This window comes from Papaver somniferum, unplaced genomic scaffold, assembly GCF_003573695.1.
Source record: "Papaver somniferum cultivar HN1 unplaced genomic scaffold, ASM357369v1 unplaced-scaffold_160, whole genome shotgun sequence".
Classification (NCBI taxonomy): domain Eukaryota; kingdom Viridiplantae; phylum Streptophyta; class Magnoliopsida; order Ranunculales; family Papaveraceae; genus Papaver; species Papaver somniferum.
In genome coordinates this window covers 138,274-154,063 of record NW_020625487.1, presented here as the reverse complement: position 1 = coordinate 154,063, position 15,790 = coordinate 138,274, and positions in this window count along the sequence as shown.

Sequence of the window (15,790 nt, the reverse complement as noted above, 5' to 3'; positions counted from 1 at the left end):
TGAAGTTTTCTCTCCGGTTTTTAAACACACTTCTATCCGAGTCCTTTTAGCATTTGTGGCGCAGTTTGACTTAGAGCTCGATCAATTAGATGTCAAAACAACATTCTTGCATGGAAATTTGGAGGAAGACATTTATATGTCACAACCCACTGGTTATGAAGCTGTTGTTAAGGAAGATTATGTGTGTCGACTTGAGAAATCATTGTATGGTTTGAAACAGTCGCCAAGACAATGGTACAAGAGGTTTGATACGTTTATGTTGCAACAAAAGTATACTCGTAGCAAGTATGATCAGTGTTTGTACTTTAAGAAGTTTCCAAATTGAGGTTTTTTTTATCTTTTACTCTACGTGGATGACATGCTCATAACTGTAAAGAGCAAGTCAGAAATTGATGTTTTAAAGAAACAATTGAGTTTAGAGTTTGAGATGAAGGATTTGGGTCCAGCTAATAAGATTTTGGGTATGGAGATTACTCGAGATAGATCTAAGGGGAAGTTATGTCTTACTCAGAAATCCTATCTTGAGAGAGTTCTTCGTCGCTTTGGAATGCATAACTACAAATTTATTAGTGTTCCAATACCGCCTACAGTTAAGTTAGCAAAACAGTTGTGTCCTACTACAACTGAGGAGAAGGAGTTTATGTCAAAGGTTCCCTATGCTAATGCGGTAGGTTCTTTGATGTATGCTATGGTATGTACTCGTCCGGATATTTCACAAGCAGTTGGTTTAGTTAGTCGTTATATGGCTAATCCTGGGAGAGCACATTGGTACGCGGTGAAGGGAATTTTGAGATATCTTCAATGGACCTTGGATATTGGTTTAGTGTTTGAGAAGGAGCAGAATTTGAAGGTCTATGGATTTGTTGATTCTGATTATGCGGGTGATAGGGATAAGTGTCGTTCTACTTCAGGGTATTGTTTTACATTGAGTGGATGACCTATCAGTTGGAGGTCTATGTTACAACCAATCATAGCTTTGTCTACTACGGAGGCAGAGTATATTGCTGTGATGGAGGCTGTTAAGGAAGCATTATGGCTTCGTGGTTTAGTTAAAGACTTGGGGATTATACAACAGAGTGTTGTTGTAAACTGTGATAGTCAGAGTGCTATTCATTTATCTAAGAACCAAGTTTATCATGCACGCACCAAGCATATTGATGTTCGTTATCTTAAGGTACGAGAAGTTGTTGATAACATATTAGTACAACTATTGAAGGTTGATACTGAAGATAATCTAGCAGACATGTTGACATAAGTCGTTCCGAAGGTCAAGTTTGAGAGGTGTCTCAGCTTGATCAATACTGCTCGTTGTTGAGGCCCTAGGGGCATTTGAGGCTACGGTTAACTTGAGAAGATCAAGCTCAGTTTGGTGGAAACATCGGCAAGGTGGAAAATTGTTATGTTGTCGATGTTTTAGGAATATTCTAGAGTATTCTAGAATCGTCTAGGTGTTTCCTTAATTTAGTATAGCTAGAGGTTTCCTAATTTAGTTAAACTCAAGGTTTCCTTTTGTAGCTATGTTTAGGTTTCCTAGTATAACTCATATACTTGGAAGACAAGTTTGTAACCTATATAAATAGGTGTACAAGTCTTAAGGGAAAACACACAGCACAATTCAGAGAAGAATTCTCATAACTAGAGAATTTTAGGGTTTAGAACGTTTGGTTCATAGAGAATTGTTTAGGGTTTGTGAACAGCATCCTGCTGGTCATAGTTGTGATTTATTCTCTGTAATTCTTTCTATAATAAGAGTTGATCGTAGCCGTTTATGGACGTAGGCATATTGCCGAACCACGTTAAATCTTGTGTCTTTCTTTTGTTTCGTTTAGTGCATCTTATTTCTGTTTTCTTTAGTTCTACGTTGATCCAAAGAACTATTAGTGTCTTATGAGGTTAATTCTAAGGCATTAATCCTAACAAATAGAAGGAATTAAAAATAAAAAGTACTGTAAATTTATAAAGATATGGAAATCTTACGGACTATCTAGTGAATGATTGATGGGCTTAACAAAATTAAACACTATGATACATATAGGAGATTTGTTTGATCATACGTCGTTATCCCAATGTAGTATATAAATATGTAAATACAGCTCAACAATCACGATACGGTATACATCTACGAAGTCAACTGTAATAAGACAATTTATGTATCCACGTAGAGTGTTCTTCAGTTGAACATATTTTACAAGAAGGTTTTTGATGAGATCTCATCCAACGACGGCTAAATGGGAAATGTGCCACATGAGACATAGTTAAATTTTATTATCTGCTATCGTGTGGTGCACCATTATGCAATAAACAAGACTTTTTTGTCTGGGCGTTTACTTTGACGTTGTGTATATTAGCTTGGGAATTAGATGGCAAGAGACTTTGTAATGTGTATGCATATGGATGGATATCAATGATGTATGGTTCTACGTACTCATTTGCTTTATCTGAGAGATTGACATCTAAATTAAGTAATCTCTATTCACATGTACCAGTATGTAATCACCGGAATAAGTGCCGCCCACAAAATAAAAAAGTGTCTTAATTTAGTTGGTGATGCGAATATGGAAACTGCATTAGTGTAGATGGTGGATTTTCGACAAAGGCTAAATTCGTAAATTCATAATTATACGAAGCTCTGATTCAGCAATCAGACGTGAGTATCGAGACACGGGTCTCTCATCGAATTCTCAACGGAGAGTACTTTCTCTCAGAGTACATGTAGATATATAGTCTCGCGACTGGACAACGGCATATCTCATGAATACTGAATACTTTCAGTGATTATTTCTATATAGCATCACGAGATGGACGGCTCCTAGACAGCTTGCTCTGCTAGTATAGAGCGATAACGTCTTCAGGAACAAACAAAAAGTTTACCCTGACTATATAAAGGATATGACTTACTGACAAGCTCGTATCAGGATAATTAATGCTCCTAGACAGCTTGCTCTGCTAGTATAAAGCCACAAAGTTAATTATTCCTAATTACAATCGCTCCTATTCCATGGTCGAATCCACGACTGGTCCCATGAAATGACAATAACAATTGTTCTGATTCTATGATCGAATCCACAGCTTGATCTCATAGAATAGCAATAACTATATCATCTCATTACTCCGATTTCATGATCGAATCCACAACTGGTCTCATAAATGGTAATAGATAAACCTTAATTACTCCGATTTTAGGGTCGAATCTACGATCCCATGGAATGATAATGCTTACATTGAATCGCAATATCTCACAATTTGAGATCATTTCATCCCATTGGTGCAGTTCATGGTTTTTGATATCTCGCAAGTGCATCTGATTCATTTCCTCGATGATCGGAAATAGCCCCTCTACCGTGGTTAAAAGGGTTGGAAGAAAACCTTTCCACACTTCTGTGGTAGCAATGTGACCATACTTCTTCCAGATCTTGGTATACAGAGACGCATGACATTTGGGAACCACGAATCCTCCGACCATTTCATTATCTGGGAAGGTATTAATCAATGGGGCTTCCAATAAAAGTCCAGCGGTTGGGTATTCACGAGCATGGACACCGTCTCCCGTCTCCACGGATCCTACAAAATCTTCACATGCCTGGTTACTTCTTTCCTCAACCTCAACCAAGGTCACGGACTTTCCACTCTTTCGTCGTCTAGCATCGACGACGACACGAACATCCTCCTACGATGAAACGAAGGAGTGTTAATCCCGGGATTCAATACAATCTCAAGAGTCATAGGATTACTTACAGACGATCCAGCTTCAGCATGAGCCGATCCATACCGGGAGGGAGCTCTAACAGTCCGCTTAGTCCTTGCATTATGAGGAGTAGCATTCTTCTTACAGTCCTACGACAAATCATTCTATTGTGATCAACAATCTCGATTGAACAAAGACAAGAAAGGGGAAGAATAAGAAGTGTACAACTTACTGAGATAGACGTTGCTATTTCACGCTTCGACCGAAGATCATCTTGATAAGAAATGTTATTGCTCGACATGACGGCAAGAGGGTAGGATCAAAACCTCTCTGCACGATGAAACTGACTCAGGAATGGAAGAAATATTTACGTGGATCATAGATTTGGAGTCTTGAAGATATATATATATATATATATATATATATATATATATCAGGCGATAATCATATAGTCAACTCAGTTACGAGTTTCACTGGAACCCTAGGCTTCAAAGATCGATACCGAAGACGCGGAGGAAAATAACACACTGGGGACTGAACATCACGGGTCGAAAGATAGGCCCCGCGGCCTTGTACAAGTCATGAATTCTCGTCCGTGTGTTACTTCTCATGAAAATCGACAAGTCATGATGAATTTTGATATATGGACATTGGTCCATGTCATGGATTAGAAGAAATCGACGTTAACAAAATGTTCATCATTCAGAAGAAAAGTCTAATTGAAGTAAAGTCGTTTAAACAACCAAAAGAAAGATATCCACTATGAAGACTAAAAGGGAATGCTCTAACGTCTAAAAAATATGGAAGTAAAACTACTCGTCGGACTCATCCGAATTGTCAACTTCATCATCACTGTCCTTCTCGGAATCATCTTCTTCAGAGTCACTGTCAGAATCATTGGTGAAGTCCGGTGGACGGAAGATAACATCATCATCTGAATCCGAGCTATCTTCTGCTGCAGCTTCAGCTTCAATTTTCTTCATCGTCCTCTGATGCTCTCTTTCATATCGATCAGGCTTAATGTAACGCTCGGATGGTTCCCATGTGATCTCTCCTTCAGAAGGAAACCCATCCAAGAATTAACGCTTCTCCTCAACCCTCTGTCTCTTACGCCGGGTGCGATCTTTTTCACGTTGACGGGCATCCTCCTTTTTGTCTTCAACTCTTTTCTTTTCGAGTTCAGCAAAAGAGACTCTTCGCTCACCCAAAGGAACATTAGGCTTCGCCCCTTCCTGGGTAACCCTATCCTTTGATTTCGCTACAGGAGCGTCGGAATCCTCATCATAAGAGCCAGAGGAAGAAGAGGAATACCAGTAATCGTAATTGATGTTATTGTTGGTCGACATTTTCTGTAACCGGAATATCAAAGATTACTACCATGTAAAAAAACCAACATCAACAAAAAATGGTAACTCTTAACTCTTACATTTTATACTTCCACTAACAATAGTGATAGTAATGCTAGATTTAACACCTCAAAATCGTTCGTCTCTTCGAAAACTGCAAAAAACGAACGAAGCTTTATTAATTTCGAAACTGATTTTTCATAAAATCACGAACACAATTTTCATAATGTGAACATTCACACTGCTGACCTATGAAGTTCATAACAATAAAATATTTCATCATAAATATATTATCTATCTTCGAAGGTTCCTCAAAACCCACGTTTCTGATTTTTCGAAAAACAACAATTAATGCAATATTGCTTACATAAATTCTCAAGAATTTTATCTAATGAAAAAAAATTCATGCAAATAAAATATACTATCATATTTTACACAATATATGTCACGGCTACATATATATAAAAAAAAATTATTTTTCCTTCGTATCGTCGTTATTTGTCTTTAAAACGAAGGTTTATTTCAAAAAATATTGTGAAAGCTCACATCTCATACATATAATAAAGTTTTGTATTTACATGAAATCTCATAAGAAAAATTTTATCACTGGACACAAGTTCATCATACATATTTTCCTTCGTGTCATCGTTATTTCTCTTTAAAACGAAGGATTATTCCGATTTCATGAAAATTCACTTCTTTTATGATAAAACCTTGGTACACATGAAATCTCATAAACTAAGTTTTATCACTGAATCTAGGTTCATATACTAAAAAAAAAAAATCTCCTAAATCAGGGATTATAGTTAGTTTACAAAACTAACGATCGAACGAACATACGTTTTCAAAAACGAGGGTTTTTCATAAAACTCACACTAATATACACACATGTATATAACTTCATCATGATAAAAACATGAACAACTCATGAAGTTAATAACATCTAAAAAAAAAAAATTCGGCGCTTACCTGGTCGGCGCTGGTCGGAATCTGGCAGGTCGGTGATCGGACGGCGGCGGACGGTGGAGCGCCGGTGAATTTTTTTTCCTCCTGCTGCTAGCGTAAAGGTGGTGGAGAGGTGATGAAGCACTGGTTGTGGGAAAATAAAAAAAAAAAGAAAAGGATTAATTCCTTTTATATCAATTTTATTTCCAAAACCTAATTTTCTAAGGATTTCCTTATTGGGCCCGACCCGCGAATCCTAACCGACCACGGACTCGTCGTCCAAATCAGCGGTTCAACACCAATTTGTGTTCATCAAAAGACGCTCCAATCATGACATTGAAGCCTTCATCAAGTCGTGGTTTGCTCATGCTCTTTAAATCCGGTAACGTCTCAACTTACGACTAAGTTCAATTACTGGTATTATTATTTATGGCCGGAAAATCACCATTTAATGCTGACTGATGAACACAGCTTTCCTCAGTAAGCAGGGGACTTAATGTAGATGGTGGATTTTCGACAAATTCTAAATTCGTAAACTCATAATTATATGAAGCTCTGATTCAGTAATCAGACGTGAGTATCGAGACACGGGTCTCTCATCGAATTCTCAACGGAGAGTACTTTCTCTCAGAGTACATGTAGATATGTAGTCTCACGACTGGATAACGGCATATCTCATGAATACTGAATACTTTCAGTGACTATTTCTATATAGCATCACGAGATGAACGGCTCCTAGACAGCTTGCTCTGCTAGTATAGAGAGATAACGTCTTCAGGAACAAACAATAAGTTTAACCTGACTATATAAAGGATATGACTTACCGGCAAGCTCGTATCAGGATAATTAATGCTCCTAGACAGCTTGCTCTGCTAGTATAGAGCCACAAAGTTAATTATTCCTAATTAAAATCGCTCCTATTCCATGGTCGAATCCACGACTGATCCCATGGAATGACAATAACAATTGTTCTGATTCTATGATCGAATCCACAGCTTGATCTCATAGAATAGCAATAACTATATCATCTCATTATTCCGATTTCATGATCGAATCCACAACTGGTCTCATAAATGGTAATAGATAAACCTTAATTACTCTGATTCTATGGTCGAATCTACGATCCCATGGAATGGTAATGCTCCCATTATTATTCTGAATTCGTAGTCGAATCCTCAGCTGATCCTATGAATTAATAATAAACATCTCATTACTCAGTTTTGTGAATTATTCTCCACTGAATTCCACAATTAGTAATAAATAATCAACAACCGGGCGTCTGAGCTACCTCTAAGTAATCCCCGATTCAAATGGTGAAGGTGTATTCAACGATGATACACTAACAGTCACCGCACGAACGAGTATTTGAAAAATACAACGAAACGATGAACCTATGCAAAATAGAGAAGAAAATAATAAATAATTAAAAATATTGACCAGGGTGCTGGGAGCACGGACACACGACCGACCGACCGTGTCATGGTCAACCCCACGCCAGTTTTATATTTTTAATGCATTTTTATTATTTTCCATGATTTGATGAAAATTCTCTGATTTTATCAAATCTCCTTCGTCTTGAGGAAACTCCTCGGTTTCATGGTACTTCCATAAATCCATAAAAAATAATATAAAATTAAGGAAAGGAATGTGGGGCGTGACCATTGGCCAACCGGCCATGCTTTGGTCCCAACCGGCCCCACACCCACGGTTCCTTATTATTTTATTATTATTATTTCTCTAATTTCATGAAAAAACTCCTTGATTTCATGGTATTTTTGCACAAATCATCAAATAATAATAAAATAAAATAAATTATGAAAATTTGTGGGACCGGGCCTTGGCCGGCCGGCCATGCACTAGTCGGTCCCACATGCCCCTTTGTTTTATTATTTTATTATTAGTTTTCCTTGAATCCATCAAATTCCTTGATTTCATGGTATTTATCTCAAATTAGGAAAAATTCCCTCAAATCATCAAAATACCTAAAAATATTAAAAAATTAGGAAAACTCGTGGGACCGGGACCTAGCCGGCCGGCCATGCCTTCCACGGTCCCACACACCCTTTTTTATTATTTTAATATTTTTTCTTCCTTGAACTCATGAAAACTCCTTCAATTCATGGAAACTCCCAAAATTCATCAAATTTCTCAAAATTCATGAATTTTTCATAAAATCATCAAAATATTATAAAATTAAGGAAAAGGCACCACGGGACCGTGGTCACGACCGGCCGATCATTCCTTGCCCATGGCGGTCCCACGCCTCCTAATTCCTTATTTTATAATTATTTTTCATCATCTCATGGTGTTTTCCTCAGTTTCGTCGAAACCCTAATTTTGGCATATTTTCTCGAATGGATGCTCAATTGCACGCCAGAAAATATCAAAATTCTCAGGACTGAGACGCAGACGCCTTGGGGATACGAGCACGCTATCTTGACCGACCAAGATTGGCTCTTCGACTCACGGAAGCCGGTCCCATCAATTTTCACAGTTTTGACCTAATTTGCACAATTGCTCGTATTAGGTCCAAAATACTCTCAAACACTTTGGATTTTCATGAAGTGATCGTCAGGCGGTCACGGGACAACCCAGGGCCGGTTTCATGACTCCATGGTCGGTCCCTCGCCTCGTCATAATTAATTAGGTTTTCTCACCTAAGGCTCAGACGAGCATTTTCGAATAAATGATTAAACCAACATTTAATATTTTTGGTACGCTGCCAATAATCCATCAGACGAACAACACATGCTCAGACGACCAAATATTCAACAATTCATCACATGAGCAACACTTGCTCATATGATAAATATTTGTTCAAACCAAAGAATATTGGTTCAACAATCAATATTCAACGATCCATCGAATGAGCAATACTTGCTCACTTCATCGTAAGAACTATACCTCTGTCTCATGACATGTTCAATTCATGAGTTTCAGAACATCATGTTCAACTCAACGACTACATGGACTCATCGTCCCATCAAACCACGAAGTCATCAATTGACTAACGAACCACGAGACGTCAATCGTGTCACTTGGGGGAATATCACTTAGGGTTTTGGTCTGCCGGTCTACGATACGTGTGTTCAAACACACGATGGAATGTGAGCAAGTCGTGCAATCATTTGAAGAAATTCACGAGGTAGTGGGTGTAAAATCGACCAAGTCTCCACACGTTGAGCAACTGGTTTCAAACACAATCTCCACTTCCCCACTCCTTGATTCAATCAACTGTCACACTTCATGGAATCATGGTGTCTACAATTCCAGCAATATAAATAAGTCTCTGAATCATGATTGAAGCATCATCAGTATCATCAATATCACGTCAAACTGACAACACGAGATCATCAACTCATCGATTGAGCAACTACTCTCAATTGAGCAATTTCAATCACTCAGAGCTTATCGTATTCAGAATTCACACACCCAAAATCTTTGATTATAATTGATTCTACGCATTTCTCAGCTTCCCTCCTACAGATCAACCCCTCGTCTCTTGTGACCGAATTTACTCCGGAACGGTCATTGTCTTGATTTAGGCCGGAGTACTACAGATTGATCTCTCGAATCTAAAGCACCCCCTTTGCAGCGGTGCATCTGTGTGAGGTTTAACATTTCGCTCGGTTAGAGGAGTCTCCTCCGTACGGTCGTCTCCTCAATTCCTTAAAAACCAACAAATCGTTTTTTCCCATCTACAATTAGAGACGACTTCGCAGCATCGAAAAAACATACTGCAATTATCTCTTAGTAAAAGATAGCTAGACAATGAGAACATCCCAATCAAATAGTTGCGCTAGTTGTCATTTGTTATTCTTGGCTCAATAAAATCAGCACCAGATAAGGTTTCAGTCAACTGCCACATTACTCAAGATGTGGTTAATACCAGTGTTATACCAGCTCAGAGACTCCTAACTATCTCCAAGTGTCATTTTTGTCAAAAGATTCAACTTCCCCGTTCTGCTGATGGCTTCTTCACAGGGTTTTCGCTCATCCCTATCTATGCTCTCACCCACTGTAAGTGCATAGGCAACCAAATAATCATGGTCATATATCTAAGGTGGTCTGACTACCCTCCTCACTCTGTCTCTAGCAAGATTGTGCTGATGATTTTGTGCTTCATCTTCCATGGTCGTCTCTTGCATAATTTTCTGATCATCCTCTTCAGAAATAAAAGTCTCAGTGTTTCCTTGAACATGTATCTCAAGTTCCAGCTGGTCACTTAACTCTACCTTATCACCAACACTCTCCTAAACTCTTCTATTTAGTTCTTCATTCTTTGGCTTCAATATTAATTGCTCATCAAATGTCAAATCTACACTGATAAGAAACTTGTTTGATCTTTCTCCAGGACACCATAACCTATATCCTTTCACAACCTTTTGAATACCCAAGAAATATACACTTCTTTGCTCTAGGCTCTAGCTTCCCCTCATTCACATGAGCATAGGCTGGGCATCCAAAAACCTTAAAGTCTTCATACTTAGGATGTGAACATGTCCAAACTTCATTTGGAGTCTTACACTCAATAGCAGTCGATGTAGATCTGCTCACTAAATAAGCTGACGTGTTTATTGTTTCTGCCGAAAATTTCCTTGGTAACCCAACATTGGAGAGCATGCAATGTTCATCCTTTCTACAACACCATTTTGTTGTGGTGTTTTTCTGACTGTGCGGTGTCTTACAATCCCTTGCGCCTTGTAGAACTCGCTGAAATCACCGCCAAAAAATTCCAAACTATTGTCTTTCCTCAAGCACTTGATTTTACTACCAGTTTGATTCACAACCATAGTCTTCCATTGCTTGAACTTGAAAAAAATTTCATCTTTGTGCTTAAGTATGAATACTCATACCTTTCTTGAGAAATCATTGATGAATATCAACATATATCTACCACCACCATGTGACTCTATCTGAGAAGCACCCCAAAGATCAGAATGTATATAATCCAAAATACCCTTGCTGTTATGAATAATGTACTGAACTTGACTCAACACTACTTCTCAAAGACACAGTGCTCACCAAAAACAAGCTTACGAGTTTTATGACCACAAAGCAATTCATGCTTTCTCAAAACAGCTAACCCCATCTCACTCATATGCCCGAACCGCATATCTCACAACTTGGTAGTATCATCTTCTGAAATTGAAGTACACACATCTGCATCACCTGTTATAGTACTACCTTGCATTGTATAAAGACCATTAACTCTTGTACCTTTCATGATTGTAAGACTTCCTCTTGAGACACGAATAACTCCACCTTCACCTTGATACTTGCAACCATTTGATACGAAGATGGTTGTGCTAGCTTTTTTATTTTTATAGAACATGTGGTAGTTTAATCTTCTTAACTTATTTTAACACATGATGTAACCAGTTTCATCTTAGATATTTTTTTGAATATTTTCTTTTTCTTAGTTTGAAGTCAGGATGCGTCCAGTTTCATCCTAACTATTTTTTCTACTAAATTTTTCTATCTTAGTTTAAGTCACGATGCAACCAGTTTCATCCTAACTATTCTTTTGACAAAAAAAAAACTTTTGATATTTACTATTAATAATGGATCTTGTTTTTTTATAGATCTTTTGAAATTCTCTCTAAAAATATAAACTTTATTAAAATCGGATATGTATTTTAAAAATTATGGATAGTTTTATGTTTAAATTAGAGACTCCGGTCCTGTATAGCTAGCCACGACTTTAATGCGAAAGTTAGTAATTTTATTTTCATAGAATTAGGATTGTTATTTCGAAAGGGATTGGCGCCCAGCTTTTTGCTCGGTTACCAACCAACTGCCTTGTAATTGAGGATGATGATGTCTAAATAAATGATTTAAATTCAAAAAAAGGAAATAATAAATAAAAAAGATAAATAGAATAAAAACATAAAATTGATGGAAAAAATTGTCTAGGATTTCTTGCGTCCATTCTCCCATGGATAATGTTTACTAGTCTATTTAAACCATGCTTTAAGAATTCTTAGACACTCAACTTATTTTCTCTATATTCTTTCACAAATTTAAGTTATATTAGTTTAGCTAAGGAATAGCTGGGTTACCACCAGAGAAATAAGATTACTACACAAGATCTTCTGGGAGTAACAACACTAATACATATTTTCAGTTGATTAATCTTTGTAGGACGTTCATAATGTTTGGTTTGGAACTCTGACCTATATTTTATAAATTGCTACGATACTGACCACCAGAAAGAGGTTGAAAACGAAGTTCATATTTAACTCACTTCTTTTATTAGTTATTTCGTAAGATTGATCTACGAGTGACCCATGTTTGGTGTTTTCTAACAACTTCGATCGATTTGTTGCAGTATTTCTTGGATGGTATGGAATGGAGCTGACAAGAACGGGTTGATGTGGAAGCATCAAATGATTATAACCAAAAGCGAAAGGCCACTAAAATAAATCACCACTAATGGCAGCAAAGCAGATATATATGCACCCTTTTTTTTGTTGATAAGCATATACACGCCATCTAATGTCTGACGATGTAAAGAGTCTCAAAACCTCCCGGTCTTAACTTATTTTTGTTTTTGTTTTTTTGTTGCTTATGAGTGCCTCTTTTGTAAACAACTTGGTTTTACATCCGTCAGGAAGCATAAAAATCCACATAAAGTTCTACGGACTAAAAAAAGCCACTTCTCTTTCCGTCCGGGATTTTATACGGATTTTAATCCCTCAGGAGTATTTGGGACGGGTTTTGTGCTTTTGGGACTGTTATTTAGGCGTCCTTAGACCCTTCCTGTTTTGTAGTCTGCCATTTTTGTGTTCACAGTAATCTTTCCCCCGCCCCTACAAATTACGGAAAATGGATCATTTGTCCAAATATTTTTAAATCACGGTTCAAATGGACGAGTAAAAAATAGTTTGGGTGAAATGGCCAAAAAAAATAAAATCCTAGCTTAAATTTAAAAAATAGCAAGGATGAAACTGGATACATCTTATGTAAATTAAAAATAAGAAAAAATATTTGAAAATGGGCACTATGAAACTGGTTACATCCTGCCTATTTTTACATTTTTGTCCATTTAAACAGTATCAAAATCTAACTGTCCATTTCACCCAGGAATTATTGATTTTGGTTTTTATAACCAATTTTTTGTGCAAATTAAAGCTTCAACGCCGAACCCTCTCAGTCTCTCACTTATGGATATTGTTCCCAAATAAAAAGCCAAGATATTAGTATATTTTTCAAGCTTTCATTCTTAAGCGTAGATATTTCTTCATTCATAAAACACGTTACAAACATAAATATTTTTTTCATTCATCAAACACGTTACAAACATAAAACATCACAGTGCGTCTTACTATCCCATTCATAAACTGAAAAACAACATTGGCTAAACAAGACCCATGACAAATCGAGTAGCCAAACTTATTGAAATAGTAGATAAGTTAAGTTGTCTAGCTACGGCGTAGATATTTGCGCCAAATGTGTACATCAGGGTTTGATTTAAGCTACGGCTTGACGCAACAAGCGCAGACGGATGTTTGTAACACTTTGACACAGAGGTCTACGATAACACATAGCTGGGCAAGTAGTGCAAGGACCTCCTAGTACCACTAGCTGTCCACCATCACATACTGCTACTTGAGCTTCAGTTGTTGCCATCTCTACACGCACACATCATAAACTGAGTTAGTATTACGTATGTCGACAAAATGAAATATACGTGCTTCGATTAAATAAAAGGATGAAATATTGACAAGTTTTGGAAATAAAATGAAACTAGATTTTGTGCCCGTGCTACGCCGGGCATCTTTTTAGTTAACCATATTTTTTATTTGGTAAAGCTCGGCTTCGTCTTGTCCCGATTTGATTTAGTATGGGTCGGCTTCGCTTTTTCCCGTCGCTTAGGATTTTTGATTTGGTGTCATGCGGCTTCGCCTCGCCCCGTCGTGATACATTTTTGATTGGGTGTCCCGGCTTCGCCACGCCACGCCCTTCGGTGGTTTAAAGGGATTATATCACAAACTGATGAAACTAAGCATCTATGTCCAAGATTATATAACTGGTAGTCCGATCACTCGTGAAGTAATTTTTCTTTTCAACCTACAACAAAGATATATCTTCACACTTAATAGTTATTTGAAATTTTTGTTAATACCATGCGAAATGTACACTTTATTTATAGAGAACTATAGGAAGTTTGGGATTGCTCCAGCATTTTCTATGGTATCTTGGGTGAGAAACTGTTACTACATCATACAGCGCTCCGAGTTCATCAAATATATATCATGTGTCAAAGATAGAAAATCAAATAGAGCATCTCAGTCATAAGACCCATAACTATGAAAGAGCTGGCTCGGTGTAACCTTAATCCAGTCACCATCTGAATCTAGCTGCACATCCATATCGCATGGATAAATAAAAATTCAGAAGTGTTCTACTTCAATTTTTGTGACCTGAATTCCACATTCTTTTTCTCTGATGTCTTAACTTTATTGCTTTTGTGATTGGTATTTAAATCCAAGTTGTTTAAGAGTAAGAGTTTCCCTAGCATGTATTAAAATTCAAATAAACCATTGTATGATAATTAGAGTTGGTAAAAATCATTTGTCATTCAATATCTCAAGTTCTCTTTTAGCTCAAAAAAAAAATGGATAATCGACGTGCAAAATAATTGGAACCTACATAGACCAACATAACCTCCAATTTTCTCTAAAGCTCATAAATTTTTTAAATACACCAAAAAAAGGAGTCACTTTAGAAGCGATGCATAAAAAATGAAGAAATAAAGTACATTATCACCTTTTGTCTACAATCTTCCCATACAGGTGTATTCCATCATTGGATAAAGCAGCAAATATGTCTCTCTAATCAACTTATGTATAGGAAGCATGAGAAGAGGCGTTCATTTCCCATGCTATAAGAGGGTAAAGTATTAATGACACATTTCATCTAGCGATTAATCAGCTGTCCTAAACAGAACTATTATGTAATTCTTGGCTATGCCACATCACTACATTTAGGAAGAACAACTAACACCGATTTTTTTTGGTGCCTTTAATGATGTCTCATACTGTAGTAACGTATAGGTATACACATCCAGATTTCCAAAAATGACTTTAATCATTAATTCATTACCTGGATCTTAAAAACCCTTTCCTGCTTTCCAGGCATCACCTTGTTCGATTCCTTAGAATATGTAACATTGACAATTTCTGTATAAAAATGACTTAAAGTTAAGCAAATATAAAAGCATCAAACAAAAAAGGCCTACCCGTCGGAGCAAAAAGTATTCAAATATCTAAGCATAAAGAACTGAATCTGAATCTGATGTCTCTGGAAACCCTCGTCGTCACCTCCAAGCAACTTCCAAGATGTTGAAATGTTTGTTGCTGTCATAGATGTTCATCAACGGATCTACATAACACAATATATAGTCAGATATTTAATAATAATCAGAAAGACCTTAAATTGGCTTAATCATAAGCGACATCATGAAAAACTAAATCAGAGACATAGGTTTCTAAGATGGATCCATGTAAAATTAGTGGAGGCTGAGCTGTCACGACAAAGACGACATCAGGGATTCAAGATTTGCTCCGCTACTGGAGGTGTCATTATCATCACACTATATCTCCAAAGATAGTTGACTAATATCAAGCTTAAAAGAGGCAATTTTTCATGTTAGAAATAGAAAAATACATGGTATAACGGGTTAATGAGCTCCAAGTTAGCTGGTGAAAACAATATGACGATTGGCATTGCACTTCAATGTCCAGCAAATTGTGCAAGTATTATCTAATTGAATGTTGTGTTAGCATGACCGAAGAGAGCTTAGTATAAG